The 14,772-nt window shown below is 36.5% G+C and overlaps 1 pseudogene; it reads left to right on the top strand.

Moving 5' to 3' along the window:
- Window positions 1–2,710: 2,710 nt before the first annotated feature.
- On the top strand, window positions 2,711–6,945 carry LOC114096571 (small ribosomal subunit protein eS4-like; annotated as a pseudogene).
- Window positions 6,946–14,772: the final 7,827 nt, after the last annotated feature.

Below are 14,772 nucleotides of genomic sequence, written 5' to 3' on the forward strand. Positions count from 1 at the left end.
TTTCATCCCCTATGCTAGTAATTTGAGTGCTCTCTCCTCTTCGTTAGCATGGCTAAGGATCTGTCGATTTTATTTATTTTTTCAAAGAACCAACTTTTAGTTTTGTCAATTTTTTCAATTGTTTCTTTTGTTTCAATTTCATTAATTTCAGCTCTGATTTTAATTATTTCTTGCCTTCTACTTCTTTTGCTGTTGTTTTGCTCTTCTTTTTCTAGGATTTTGAGATGAAGTATGAGATCATTTATTTGTTGTTTTTTTCTTTTTTTTAAGGAATGAACTCCAAGCAATGAATTTTCCTCTTAGAATTGCTTTCAATGTGTCCCATAGATTCCGATATGTTGTGTCTGTGTTTTCATCTATCTCTAAGAATTTTTTAATTTCCTCCTTGATGTCTTCTATAACCTATTGATCATTCAGTAACCTATTGTTCATTCTCCAAGTGATGCATGATTTTTCCTTCCTTCTTTTATTGTCTATTTTCAGTTTCATTCCATTATGATCAGATAAGATGCATGGTATTATCTCTACTCCTTTATATTGTCTAAGAGTTGCCCTGTGACATAATATATGATCTATTTTTGAGAAGGATCCATGTGCTCCTGAGAAAAAATGTGTAACTGCTTGATGTTGGGTGGTATATTCTATATATGTCAATTAAGTCTAGGTTATTAATTGTGTTAATTGAGTTCTATAGTTTCCTTATTCAATTTTTGTTTGGAAGATCTGTCCAGTGGTGAGAGAGGTGTGTTGAAGTCTCCCATGATTATTGTATGGTGGTCTATTAGACTCTTGAACTTGAGAAGAGTTTGTTTGATGAACATAGCTGCACCATTGTTTGGCGCATATATATTTATGATTGTTATGTCTTGTTGGTGTATGGTTCCCTTGAGCAGTATGTAGTGTCCCTCTTTATCCCTTTTGATTAACTTCGGCTTGAAATCTATTTTATTTGATATGAGTATGGACACTCCTGCTTGTTTCCGAAGTCCATATGAGTTATATGATTTTTCCCAACCTTTCACCTTCAGTCTATGTATGTTTTTTTCCTATCAAATGCGTCTCCTGTAGGCAGCATATTGTTGGGTCTTCTTTTGTGATCTATTCTACTAGCCTGTGTCTCTTAATTGGTGAGTTTAAGCCATTAACATTTAGGGTTATTATTGAGATATGGGTTGTTCTTCCAGCCATATTTGTTTATTTATGTTACTAAACATGGTTTGTTTTCCTCTTTGATTATTTTTCCCCCCTTTACTGTCCTACCTCCCACTGTTGGTTTTCATTGTTATTTTCCACTTCCTCTTCCTGTAATGTTTTGCCAAGTATCTTTTGAAGAGATGGTTTTCTAGCTGCAAATTCTTTTAACTTTTGTTTATAGTGGAAGGTTTTAATTTCATCTTCCATCCTGAAGCTTAATTTCGCTGGATACACAATTCTTGGTTGGAACCCATTTTCTTTCAGTGTTTGAAATATGTTATTCCAGGATCTTCTAGCTTTCAGAGTCTGTGTTGAAATATCAGCTGTTATCCTGATTGGTTTACCCCTAAATGTAATCTGCTTCCTTTCTCTTGTAGCTTTTAAAATTCTCTCCTTATTCTGTATGTTGGGCATCTTCATTATAATGTGTCTAGGTGTGGATCTCTTATGATTTTGCACATTCGGCATCCTGTAGGCTTCTAGGATTTGGGATTCTGTCTCAATCTTCAAGTCTGGGAAGTTTTCTCTTATTATTTCATTGAATAGTTGCTCATTCCTTTGGTTTGGACCTCTATACCTTCCTGTATCCCAATGACTCTTAAGTTTGGTCTCTTTATGTTATCCCATATTTCTTGGATGTTCTGCTCATGGTTTCTTAACAGTCTTCCTGAGCTGTCTATGTTCTTTTCAATTTGAAATACTTTGTCTTCATTGTCTGATGTTCTATCTTCTAAGTGTTCTACTCTGCTGGTAGTATTCTCAATTGAGTTTTTAAGTTGGCTTATTGCTTCCTGCATTTCTAGGATTTCTGTTTGTTTTTTTATAACTTCTATCTCCCTGTATAGTTGATCTTTTGCTTCTTGGATTTGTTTATGTAATTCATTGTCAAAGTGATCTTTCATTGTGTGATTTTGCTGTCTAATGTCTTCCTTGAGACTCCGGATCATCTGAAGCATGTATATCCTGAATTCTTTATCTCACATTCCATCTGCTGCAGCTATTACCTCTTCTAAAGTTGAGTTGACATGCATTGCTTGTGGTACTTTCTTTCCTTGTCTTTTCATACTGCTTGCGTTTCTTTCTGCTTGGTGAAACTGTTGTGTTTTTGAAAATTTCCCCCTATATATTTATATTGCTCTTGTATAGTTGAAAAGTCTCCCTTGCAGGGGTGGGTGGCGGCTGTGCTCCTCCTCCTCCAATTGGGGTGATCTGTCTACCACGCTGACGGGCCCCTGGGCCTGTGCTGCCGGTCGGTTGCAGGTCTGCCTACCTTGCAGGCGCGGGCGGTGGCTCTGCTCTGCCCCTACTCCAATTGGGGTGACGTGACTACCATGCCGGCGGGCCGCTGGGCCTGTTCCGGGCGCGGGTAGCGGCTCTGCTCTTCCCCTACTCCAATTGGGGTGACGTGTCTACCATGCCGGCGGGCCGCTGGGCCTGTTCCGCTGGTCAGTCGCAGGTCTGCCTACCTTGCAGGCACGGGTGACGGCTCTTCTCTGCCCCTACTCCAAATGGGGTGATGTGTCTGCCGTGCCGGCAGGCCGCTGGGCCTTTTCCGCCAGTAGGTCGCAGGTCTGCCTATCTTGCGGGTGCGGGTGGCAGCTCTGCTCTGCCCCTACTCCAATTGGGGTGACGTGACTACCATGCCAGCGGGCCACTGGGCCTGTTCCAGGCGTGGGCGGCGGCTCTGCTTGGCCCCTACTCCAATTGGGGTGACGTGACTACCATGCCGGCGGGTCGCTGGGCCTGTTCCGGGCGTGGGTGGCGGCTCTGCTCTGCCCCTCTGGCTTGATGACAAAGTGAGAGAGACTCGGGTGTTTGTGACTCACTTTCTTTACCAGGAGACCAACTGTTTCTGTCGCCGCTGGTATCGATGAAGTTATCTCCTCCGCCGCTTTCTGATGACATCAGATCTCTGCCATGTTGGTATCCCATGCGAATGGCAGCATTTCGTTCCCTTTGCTGGGTGACCAAAGCAACAGGTGAGTCCTGACCGGCCCTCACAAGCCCCGTCTCAATCCTGTTGCCACTGCCTATGAAGGCTCAGGGCACAGGGCTTAAAGTTTGTTTATTTCCTATGTTAAATCCTTCCAGGCTGATTCTAATTTGCTAAACATTTATAATACAGTATTTGTAATTTATTAATCCTATGAAATTTTTGCTTTCCCACTCTCATTTAAAATTGTTTCTTTCTTCAAAGTTTTCTATTCTACATAGTATAATTTCAGTTGATATCGGAGTTCACTGATCTCATCTTTGTATTGCAGTGTCATGTAGACTGAATACAGAATCTGGTATTTTTTGTACACACAGATAAAGCAGATTTATACTTCCTTTTTGCACTCTATTAAATATGTACGTTATGAAAATTCTGAGCTTAATTTTGGAAAGCTTACACAAACAAGTATCAGAAACTCAGACAATTCTTAGTTTACTATATATGCCACCTTTTAATGTCAGCATTTCAGAAGCACAACTTGCTCTTCATCTGTGGTTGGAATGATAAAATATATATTTCTAGCAATAGTTAATGGGCACAGAACTAGTAGTTGTAGTAGTAAGGACAACTTTGAATACCCTCTAGAAACCAAAGACAAACACACTGTTTATTTGTCCCAAATGGTTAAATCAAATTTTTCCCTAAGCATTATATATATATATATATATATATATATATATATATATATATACACACACACACACACATTTATGTTTGTGTGTATACATATATATGTATATTGACCTAAAAATTCCATAACTTAAGAATTACTTATGTCAATTACAAGTCTCATTTATTACTTAGGGCAAATATATGTTTTATATCCTCAAGAGGCTGTTTTTATATAAATTTATTTAATTTTTCTAGCAAACATTGAAACATTATGACATTACAGATTGACTTCTGTTTTGCCACCTTTCTTATTACAAGGAGACATTTATTTCACATGTTATTCTTCTGATTTTAAAAACCATATTCGTGTTTAACATATTTATGGACCAACTCATTTCACACACACACATACACAAGCCCACAAATCCTATAACATAGTCTTAAATATTTTTCTTTTCAAGGAAATTATTAAAATGGCTAGTTGAACAAAATGGGGATGATTCTTTACCCTCCCCACCTTCTTGTTCTGGTCACCCAGCTGGTCTTAGACCTTCTTTCACTGGTAGAAAGTCTTGGGCCAGATGCCCTTGCCATGTTCCTCCTACCATGAACAAGACCTTGGCATCATCATCCTATGTTTCTTTTGCTTACATTTTTTTCTTCTTCATCTTATCTAAATGCTGTCCTTCTTTCCAGGGTATCTCCAGTCTTAAGAATTTTATGAAAATTCTCTATCCTTACTAATCTGCTGACACTGAGCACACTAATTGTGAACTGTCTTAGTATGTATTTACATCACAGCTAGCACTAGACTACAGAAAAGGAGATATTTAAGCAACATTTAGAGGCCATTTAGTCAAATTACATGCATGTAAGATTTCATTGTCTTTTACTCCTCACAAAGCCTTAGTTGCATTAATTGTGATCCTTAGAAAAATAGCCATCATTGTGGAATAAATCAAATATCATTTTCTTCTCTGGACATACTGGCTCAAAGATATTGCCAATGAATGTATATCAATATATTTTGAGAAAATGTAAAATGACTTCCCAGAAGAGATAAAAGTCCTAATTATCAAGACACACGAGCTTGCCAGCTTTAAGTAAAGGAAATGTCACAGAGATTCAGAATAAGTGAGAAAGGCAGTATGTTTAATAAATGGATGGTGGGAAACTTCAGTCTGAGGCCTCCCAGTGAAGGATAGTAGAGGTGAAAATGCTTGACATCTTACTTTTCGACATCTTAGTCTTCAGAGAGTGAAATTTCTATGTAGCCACATCTCTTTTTTCACACTTAATACTTGATGTTGATGATGGACAATGGCAACAATGATGACAATGAAAATAATTATGTTACTATGTGAATTGGTTAAAGATGACCCTTCTCTATTAACCCCTATACTGTTTACTTCTTCACAGAAAGCTAGGACTGTTAGCTCAAAGCCCTCTGATGCTGAACTCACATCTTTACACATCCAATTTCTTTGTTTTTTTTCTATTTGTTTAAAACTTTTTTTAAAAAGCAAATAAAAATTTTGCATACTTACAATATTGAAAATAGGATGTTTTAATAATTACTTATGTATTTTTAATTGACAAAATAGTATGTGCTTGTGTACAACAATATGGTTTGAAATTCACACACTGTGAAGTGGTTAAAACAAGCTAATTTCCACTGGCATTAAATTATAGCCCCAAGGCTCTTTCCATTCGAGGCACACCTAAGACTCATGGTCTGAAGAAGCATCTGAAGTAAGTAGCAGCTCCACACTATTGGATACTGGATAATGCCTTAACAATTGTGGCTAAATGAGTAGGTTCTGGCAAGGGGTGGCGGGAGGGTGGGGATTAGAAAATAAAGACTCACGTGCACAGATTTTGAAGATAACAGCTGGGTGGAGTGCTGCTCTCTGATGGAGAAGCAGGTCCAAAGAATTACTCCAGAAATCTTTATTACATACGTCTCATTAATATATAAAGAAAACACCATAGTATTGCACATAATATTAAAAACTATGCAAGCATTAGTTTTGTATTCATGAAAGTTACAGAGTTTGCAACATTATGCAGTTTATTCCTCTGTTACATTCTACAGTTGCAATGTACAATGTTAGGAGCTTTGTGTAGCTCTCAAGAAAGTTCATTTTTAAAAGTTATTGTTCTGGGAGCAGGTTCAGGAGCAGCAGAGCTGGTGAAACATTGTGGTTGTCTAGCAAAGAGTTCTTTTATTCCCAGGAGCTGTGTGCCTGAGATAAATGTTGAGGCTGATAATACTCTAGTACAGTCTCTCCTCATGGAGGGCATTACTATAGCAACTAGGCATCTTGCACCTTTGCAAGAAACTTCCCCAGGCACAGCCATGAAGTCATCAGGGACTCCAATTTCAGACACTGCTCTACCATTTACTGTCACTGCTCTCCACAGGATAAGTTGAACAGTGTGTTTGTTCCTTGCCCATCCACTTGTCCCCACAAGCAGAGAATGTCTTTCATCATTTTCATAAGGAACAGACTTAAGTATGCCTTGATAGGAGATGAAATAAAGAAGATTGTGAAACAATATTCGTTTTTAAAATTTTATTTTTTCTGATTATTCTGTATTTTATTTATCAAGAACACAATTGTTGAACAATTAGGCTACTTATGCTTTTTATATATTTTCATAATTATGTTTACTAATTGTTTTACAAATCTTTATTAAGACTGATAACAAAGTCTGAACTGATATATTCTACCTTGCTGGTTTTATGAATGTCATCAGCATTTACAAGACCATATAAAATTTCCATCTGATCCATGATATCAAAGGTTGCTTTGCTATTTATTCATTGTATTACACCTGAGGGGGCCAAGTACATGTTGTGCAAAGTGAGACAGATCTTTGTGGGAACAAAAAGAACACATCATCTAGTGACTCACAATACTCATAATTTGCTACCCAGATCCTCTCATCAAGATGAATGACACCATTCAGAACGATTCGAAGACTATCAGCATTGCTGATTTCATTAAGTGGTAAAGTGTATGGTGACCAGAAGTGTTAACTTGGGTAGAATTGGTGTAATCACCAACATGGAGTAGCATCCTGGATCCTTTGATGTGGTTCATGTAAACTATGTCCAAGGCAACAGCTTTGCAGCTTGACTATCCACATTCTCATTATTGGCAAAGGGAACAAATCAAGGATTTCTCTTCCCTTAGGAAAAAGAGAGAGAAAAGAGACTGGTGGTCAAACAGAGAAGCAGGTGAAATGAATGGTTAGGTGACATTCTTGGAAAGGAAATGTCTTTGTACTTGATTAAAGATAATGTATCATAATCAATATATGATTAATAATGTATTAATTGATATATAAATTGATATATTATGTACTAATTATAGTATACATAATATTGATGTAATAATTATATATAAATTATGTAACATATCAATATATTACATAATTATATAAAATCAATATATTACATGATTAATATAATATATTATCATATATTAATAATAAATTAATATATTAATATTAACAATAAATTAATATATTATGATTATGTATAATATATTAATTATGTAATGTATTGATCCATGCATTATATAATTAATATATAATTATATAAAATATATAAATTATATAACATATTAATATATATTATGTGTGTGTATATATATGTGTGTATATATATATATGTGTGTGTGTGTATGTGTAATGTGATAAGATATATCCAAAAAGCTCAGTTTTAGCAATTCAGTATATTTGTTTTGCATAATCCATGAAACTGCACCCAGCATGTGCTAGTTATAGAGAAGATAAACTCTCTAGTTACAAATGACCCCAAACTGTGGCTGCCCTTTGCAGGTCTCTGACCCAGAGACTCCCTGCCTTGCTGCTAAGCATTGCTTAGACCTCTCCAACTCTCCTCTCCTTCCAGCATTCCCTTACCCTCTTCCCTTGTATGTTGTGGCTTCATACCACTGTCTCTTGAAGGTTTACTGGCATGAGGGATTCCTCTCATGCAACCTTGTCCCAGAGATGCCCATGAAAGCTTGCTTTGCAATACTATGGTGTTTCCTTTGATCAACTCTGAAATCTTCAAATTCACTACAGATGCACATGGAAAAGCTAAAGTAGTACAAAAGTTAGTATCCTTTCTACTTTAGACCTTAGCCATACTCTTAAGATCTTAAGATAAGATCTTAAGATCTTAAGATCCAGAAATATCCCAAGCACATGTTTGCATATGCATGTTGTATTAGTTTGCCGGCTGCCATAACAAAAGAGCATTGTGGGTAGTTTAAATTACAGAAATTTATTTTCTCACAGTTTTGAAGTCTGGACATCCAAGAACAAGATTTGCCTGGTTTGATTTCTCCTGAGTCCTCTTACCTTGGCTTGCAGATAGCCCCTTTCTGGCTCTGTCCTTTCATGGCCTTTCCTCAGGGCACTCATCTTTGGTGTGGCCCTGTAGATCCTAATATCCTCTTCTTATAAAGGTATCACATTAAACAGGTCCTACCCTAAATCTCATTTTACCTTAATCGCCTCTTTAAAGTCTTCAAGTACAGTCACATTCTGAGTTACTGGGTGTTGGGCCTTCAACATACGGATTTTGTGGAACACAATTCAGCCCCAAACACATGTATATGTATATTTCCTTTAGAAAAATATTAATGTATCTTTAATAATCACATTTCCCTTGACCTTTTTTCATTTACTCTATCTTGATGGTCTTTTCATATCATATAGTAGCAATACATCCACCTCATTATTTAAATGGCTGTAGGGTATTTTGTTGTCTGATTTTTTTTGGGGGGGGGGTCTGGACAAAACAATTAGGCTCCTTATGCTTTTTATATATTTTCATAATTATGTTTACTAATTGTTTCACAAATATAGGGTACCAGTTTATACTTTGACCAATAGCATACGTGAAATAACCCATTCCCTGGCCACAATTCTATATTATCTGATCTTTTCATCTTTGTTAACTAAGTACTTGAAAACAACATTCAATGCAATTTTAATTTTAATTTCCTTAATTAAGAGTAGGGGTTGAGGGCTGGGGTTGTAGCTCAGTGGTGGAATGCTTATCTAGCACTTATAGGTACCAGATTTGATCCTCAGCACTGCATAAAAATAAATAAATAAAATAAAGGTATAGTGTTCATCTACAACTAACAAAATCTGCTTAAAAAAAATAGGGGGCTGGGATTGTGGCTCAGCAGTAGAGCGCTCACCTGCCATGTGCGAGACCCTGAGTTCGATCCTCAGCACTACAAAAAAATAAATAAGTGAAATAAAAGTATTGTGTCCAACTACAATTAAAAAATAAATATTTAAAAAAATAGCCAGGTGCAGTGGATGTCTAGACTTCAAAACATATTAAATAATTTAGGTCATAAAGTATTTCTTTCCTACAAAAGAAGAACTGTAATACCAGCAGCTTGGGAGGCTGAAACAGGAAGATGGTGATTCAAAGTCAGCCTCAGCAAAAGCCAGGCACTAAGCAACTCAGTGAGACCTTGTCTCTAAATAAAATACAAAATAGGGCTGGGGATGTGGCTCAGTGGTTGAGGGTCCCTGAGTTCAATCCCTGGTAGCAAAAAAAAAAAAAAAAAAGACTAGGGGTTGAATTTTCTTTTCTTGCACCTGCTCCTTCTCCTTTAAAAAAAAATTTTTTGTGTGCAGTTGTGGATGGACAGAATACCTTTATTTTATTTGTTCATTTATACGTGGTGCTAGGATTGAACCCAGTGTCTCACACATGCTAGGCAAGTGCTCTGCCACTGAGCTACAGCCCCAGCCCTCCTTCTCCTTCTTATACTGGTATTAAACCCAAGGCCTCAAGCATGTAAAACATATACTCTACCACTACAACCCTAGCCACATCTTTGCATTTTTAAGGCTGTTTGTATTTCTTGTCAGTTACCTGTTTAAATCTTTTGTTCTTTTTCTTTCATTGGATTTCTGGTATTTTTCTTAGTGATTTATTTGTCAGAGTTTTACATAAAAGGGGAGGGTAGGGAGAGAGGGAAATGTGTCATGTGTGGTTTTATCAGTGCTATGGGTGTGGACATAGGTTCAGAACTCCTGGGTCTTCTTGAGCCTCTTCCTGAGCAAATGGTTTTTGGAACCAAACCATCTTAGCCATGGTAATGCAGGCACAAATATGAAGCACATTTCCATCCCCATGTCTCATAATCTCTTGCTATGGTTAAGATAATACTCTCTCTCTCTCTCTCTCTCTCTCTCTCTCTCTCTCTCTCTCTCTCTCTTTTAAAAAAGACAGAGAAAATTTGGATTTTGAATACCTGTAGTTGATTCCATGCAGGTACTTTCCACAACTGTAGTTTTTCTTCATATAATTCATATAATAACATATAATTGAATGAACTTAATGCATAATTACATATTAAATAATTTAGGCCATAAAGTATTTCTTTCCTACAAAAGAAGATCTCAATTTCAATCAGTGGCATGTGGAGTTATCTTGTTATTGTTATTGATGGATTAAAATTAATGGGTGTATCTCTAAACCTTAGTGACCTAGTCACTCACCTGAAAGGACCACAGTCCTTCCACTATTGGCCATTGGTCATGGAACATTTTCCTTGCCTGGCATCTTCTTTTCCTTTGCAATTTAAATCCCTTTGCCTCAAAGGATTTTTGCCAGACACTGACTGACCTGTCCTCAAGCTTAATGAAAATCATTCTTGCTGGATTCTCTGTATTTTCCTTAATGGCGTTGGTAGTCATATATGTATTTGTTTAGCACAATATCTGAAACATATTAGACACTCAATGAAGACAGGAATATATAGAATATAAATTCCTTTAGTTTCCACCATTACAAAGTTTTTAAAATGTCAAATTCCAAAGAAGCCATAGATATTTCTGTATCTTATGATTCATGAAGCTATTATAAATACTGCAACAAAAACATACATGTCTTGACAAAACTCAGTTTTCCTTATTCCTTTCCACTCATATTCTTGGGGAGACAAGAGTTCTTGGGCACATCCCTGACTTTATCATGACTCCATAGCAGTTCTTCCTCATTTTGATCTTTCCACAGATTTTACCTTACAACAGAAGTGAAGAAAGAATGAGAGAAAGCAATTAATATATCCAGGCTCTGTTCCAGGATGTAGGTAAAGGTTAAATGTCCTTTTTATTTTTATCATTACAACACACTTTATGACTGCAATAAAGATGTGAGTGGTTTCTTCAAAGATAAACATCTGAAAGAGAGAGGCGGATTGCATTCTAAAAGCCTGTGGCTGCTGTCAAAAATAATTTAATGCTTTGTGCTTTGTTGGCTGACCCAAGTCCTTTGAAGCAGGGAAGCATGTTACTTATACCATCATGGCTGCCCAGAAGCCACTCATTTATGTGAGGTGCTCTGTAGTGCTGCTCAATGAAGGCAAGAAGCCTAAACTTGGTAATTGAGAATGAATGTCAAGTAGTGTCAAGACGCCTCAATTCATAAGGCTGATAACTCCTTCTGTGATTGCATTTCCATTTTTACAGCTGCTTCAGTGGCCAAGTTTGCCAATCTTGTTTGGGAAAGTATACATATTACAGGACTCTTGGCACTGCCTCAGAAGAAACTAGTGTTTTTGATTCTTTTGTAAGGATTGTGGAATTTTCCAACTATGATAGAGGTCAATTTTATAAAATTAATGAAGAAGTAGAAAGAAAACGGGGAGAATTTTTTTTTTTAAAGAAAGAAACAAGAAACAGAGGAGCACTAATCTTTGTACTACTAGTAATCACAAATCTAAAAACATGATGCTGAGAATATATTTCTTTGGGAAATAAACCCCCTCAATGAAATGAAAATGTACAGGTGATTTATATGATGAGGAAAGAATTCAAGTACTGAAACAATTTGGAACAATAGCTGCTGAAGTGTAAAACATAGATAGATTGATAGATAGATAGATAGATAGGAAGAATTAGATAACCTACAGGGTCAGTAATTTTTTCTGTAAGGGGCCAGGTAATAAATATTTTAGGCTATGCAAGCCAGATGGTGTCTGTTGCAACTATTGTACTCTGGCATTGTGCAAAAGCAGCTATTGACAATCTGTAAACGAATAATTGTGGCACACGCCTGTAATCCCAGCACCTCAGGAGGCAGAGGCAGGAGGACCACAAGTTCAAAGACAGCCTCAGTCAATCCTTGGTACCCACAAAAAAAACCAAAAAAACAACAAAAAAACTTTATTTATAGACACCAAAATTTGAATTTTATATCATTTATATGTCATAAATATTCTTGTTTGTTTGAATTTTTTGGAGTACCAGGGATTGGACTCAGAGGCCCTCGACCCCTGAGTCACATCCCCAGCCCTATTTTGTATTGTATTTAAAGACAGGGTCTCATTGAGTTGCTTAGCGCCTTGCTTTTGCTAAGGCTGAATTTGAACTCGCAATCCTCCTGTCTCAGCCTCCAGAGCCTCTGGGATTACAGGCATGTGCCACCATGCCCAGGTGAATATTTTTTTTTTAACTATTTAAATGTATAAAAAAGATTCTTCTCTTATGTGTCATATAATTAACAGGTGGCATACTAGATTTGATCTGTGAGTCATAGTTCACAAATCTCAGGTATAATATGAGGCAGATGCTTCATAATCTGTGCCTGAATCCCTTCTTAAAAACAGTTACATTTTGTGGGTGATCATATAGATCTTCATATAGGACAGGAATTAAATTATGCTTAGTAGGGTCATTAGCCAGCACTTCATGCCTGAGCTTGTGAGCTTTGTTCCACACTTGTGATGTCTGCTTTTATGAACAATTTGCTCCACACACTCATACCTATCTAACCAATGTTCATAGATAAAAAGAAGCATAGACTGTCTCAGAGATACTCCCTGCACCTCTTCTTGCTCTCGCCTTATACTGATCTGGAAGTCAGAGTGAAGCAGAAACCACTATGATACAAGGGACACTGTAATCATCAACCATGTTTCCAGTTACTCTGAAACCAGGACTCCTTCTTAACAAAGAGAGAGAGAGAGAGAGAGAGAGAGAGAGAGAGAGAGAGAGAGAAAGAGAGAGAGAGAAATGAAGATTGAATAGTAAAATATACAGCTACAAAGCTAAAAAAGGTAGTTTAACATCACATGGTTTATTTAAAAGGTATGTCTACCTACTGCCCTCTTTCCTCTCCATAATTTTATATAATTGAGTAACGTATCTTCTATTACATTGAATGTTGTTGAGGTTTTCTTCTTTTTTTCTTGAGATTTTGTGTATAAATGACACATTTGGGGCAATCTGTCTTTTTTATTGTTATATGAATTATCTTGGTTAGCAGACAATATGGAAATAAGCCAAAAAATACATTGAATGATTATTTTATTTCCCCTGATAGTGGAAACCTGAGATTTTAGTAGTGGTGGAATGAAAAATAAAAGCAAAACAAAAATTTAGAAGTTGTTTTCATAAGAGGAATCTGGATACCTACTTTGTGAGACTAGAGTTACTTTAAATGTACCCTATCTTAAACTTTTTATTTTGTGCTGACCGCATACTAAAATATATCCTATTCTCTTTATTTAAATTTTTTTTAGTTGTAGATGAACACAATACCTTTATTTTATTTATTTTTATGTGGTGCTGAGGATCAAACCCAGTGCCTCGCACATGCTGAGCCATAGCCCCAGCCCTAACACATCCTATTCTTAAACTTTTAACTTTGTACTGACTGCATACTAAAAGATGTTACTGATGAGAGTTAAATCACTGAATTGCAAGAATGACTGTCTACTCTAAGAGAGAGAATTAATATATAAAGCAAATACAAACTTAAATCTGCTACTTTTATAAACTGAATTTTAATAGTTTAAGGAAGCAGTTTCAGATTTGGTATGTTTAACAATTCGGAAAATAATTTTGAGGAACAGGGTGTAACTTTTACAGTTTTGTTGTACTGGTATTCTTCCATCTCAGAGAGCAAGTGCCAAAGGTCATCTTTGCTTTCAGAGCATTTAATGTGCTTTAAGAGGTTCGCATAAAACTGTATCAAGGATTTGGATAAAAGTTACCTGCATTTATTTACATATTTCTAACCACAAATTCAGTTAATTATTTATATTTTTCCCAGTAACAAATATCCTGATAATTGAGAAGGTCTTTGGTTTTTACTTGGAGGTCAGGCATTGTCCAGGTGCCTGAGACTACTTAGCATTTCTATGACACTTTAGAGATGCTTTCAGACTTTGGGTGGCTAACAAGCTGTGTTTTGTACAAAACTAAGGATCTTAATCTGATCAAATGGTGGTGCTGAAAAGCTCCCTTGGTTTTTAATATGATGATCTAATGCTAGGAAATTGCAGTCTCTTATTATACATAGATCAAGACATTCCATTCTGGACGTGGACTGTAACCTCTGTAGACCTTATTTTCTTGTTAAAGATCAGAGGATCTCTAGGCAACAGGAGTAAATTTAAATCACTTTACTTTGTCCACAACTATCCCTTTCTCTCCACTCCCATCTTAAACACTTTTAGTCTAAAGCATAGCTTTCAGAGAAAAAAATGGATAATTCGTGTTAATTACAAATCACGTTATTATTGGATAACTTCATTCCTTATGATTGACATGAGCTAGATCTATTTTTTAAATGCTGATTTATTTATAGTGTTCCACTCACCTGAACTTTTTTATGTTGTAGACCATAAAATGTTGGGAATAGAACCAATTGTAGTGGGTCTCCATCATTCTGATTAGAAAATTTTCATTAGTCCTCTGAATCTCACATAACTTTGTCAAAATAGTGACAAGTCCACAAAGTGCTTCCATTAGCTTCTTCATGGGCTTACTGCTGTTCTTGTCATCAGGTACTTTTGAGCAGGAGAAAGAGTAGGATGGAATGGGAAAGACAGTAGAATGAATCAGACATTACTTTCCTATGTTTATATATGAATACATGACCAGTGTAAAACCACATCATATGCAACCACAAA

The sequence above is a fragment of the Marmota flaviventris genome, chromosome 13 (assembly GCF_047511675.1).
Source record: "Marmota flaviventris isolate mMarFla1 chromosome 13, mMarFla1.hap1, whole genome shotgun sequence".
Lineage (NCBI taxonomy): Eukaryota > Metazoa > Chordata > Mammalia > Rodentia > Sciuridae > Marmota > Marmota flaviventris.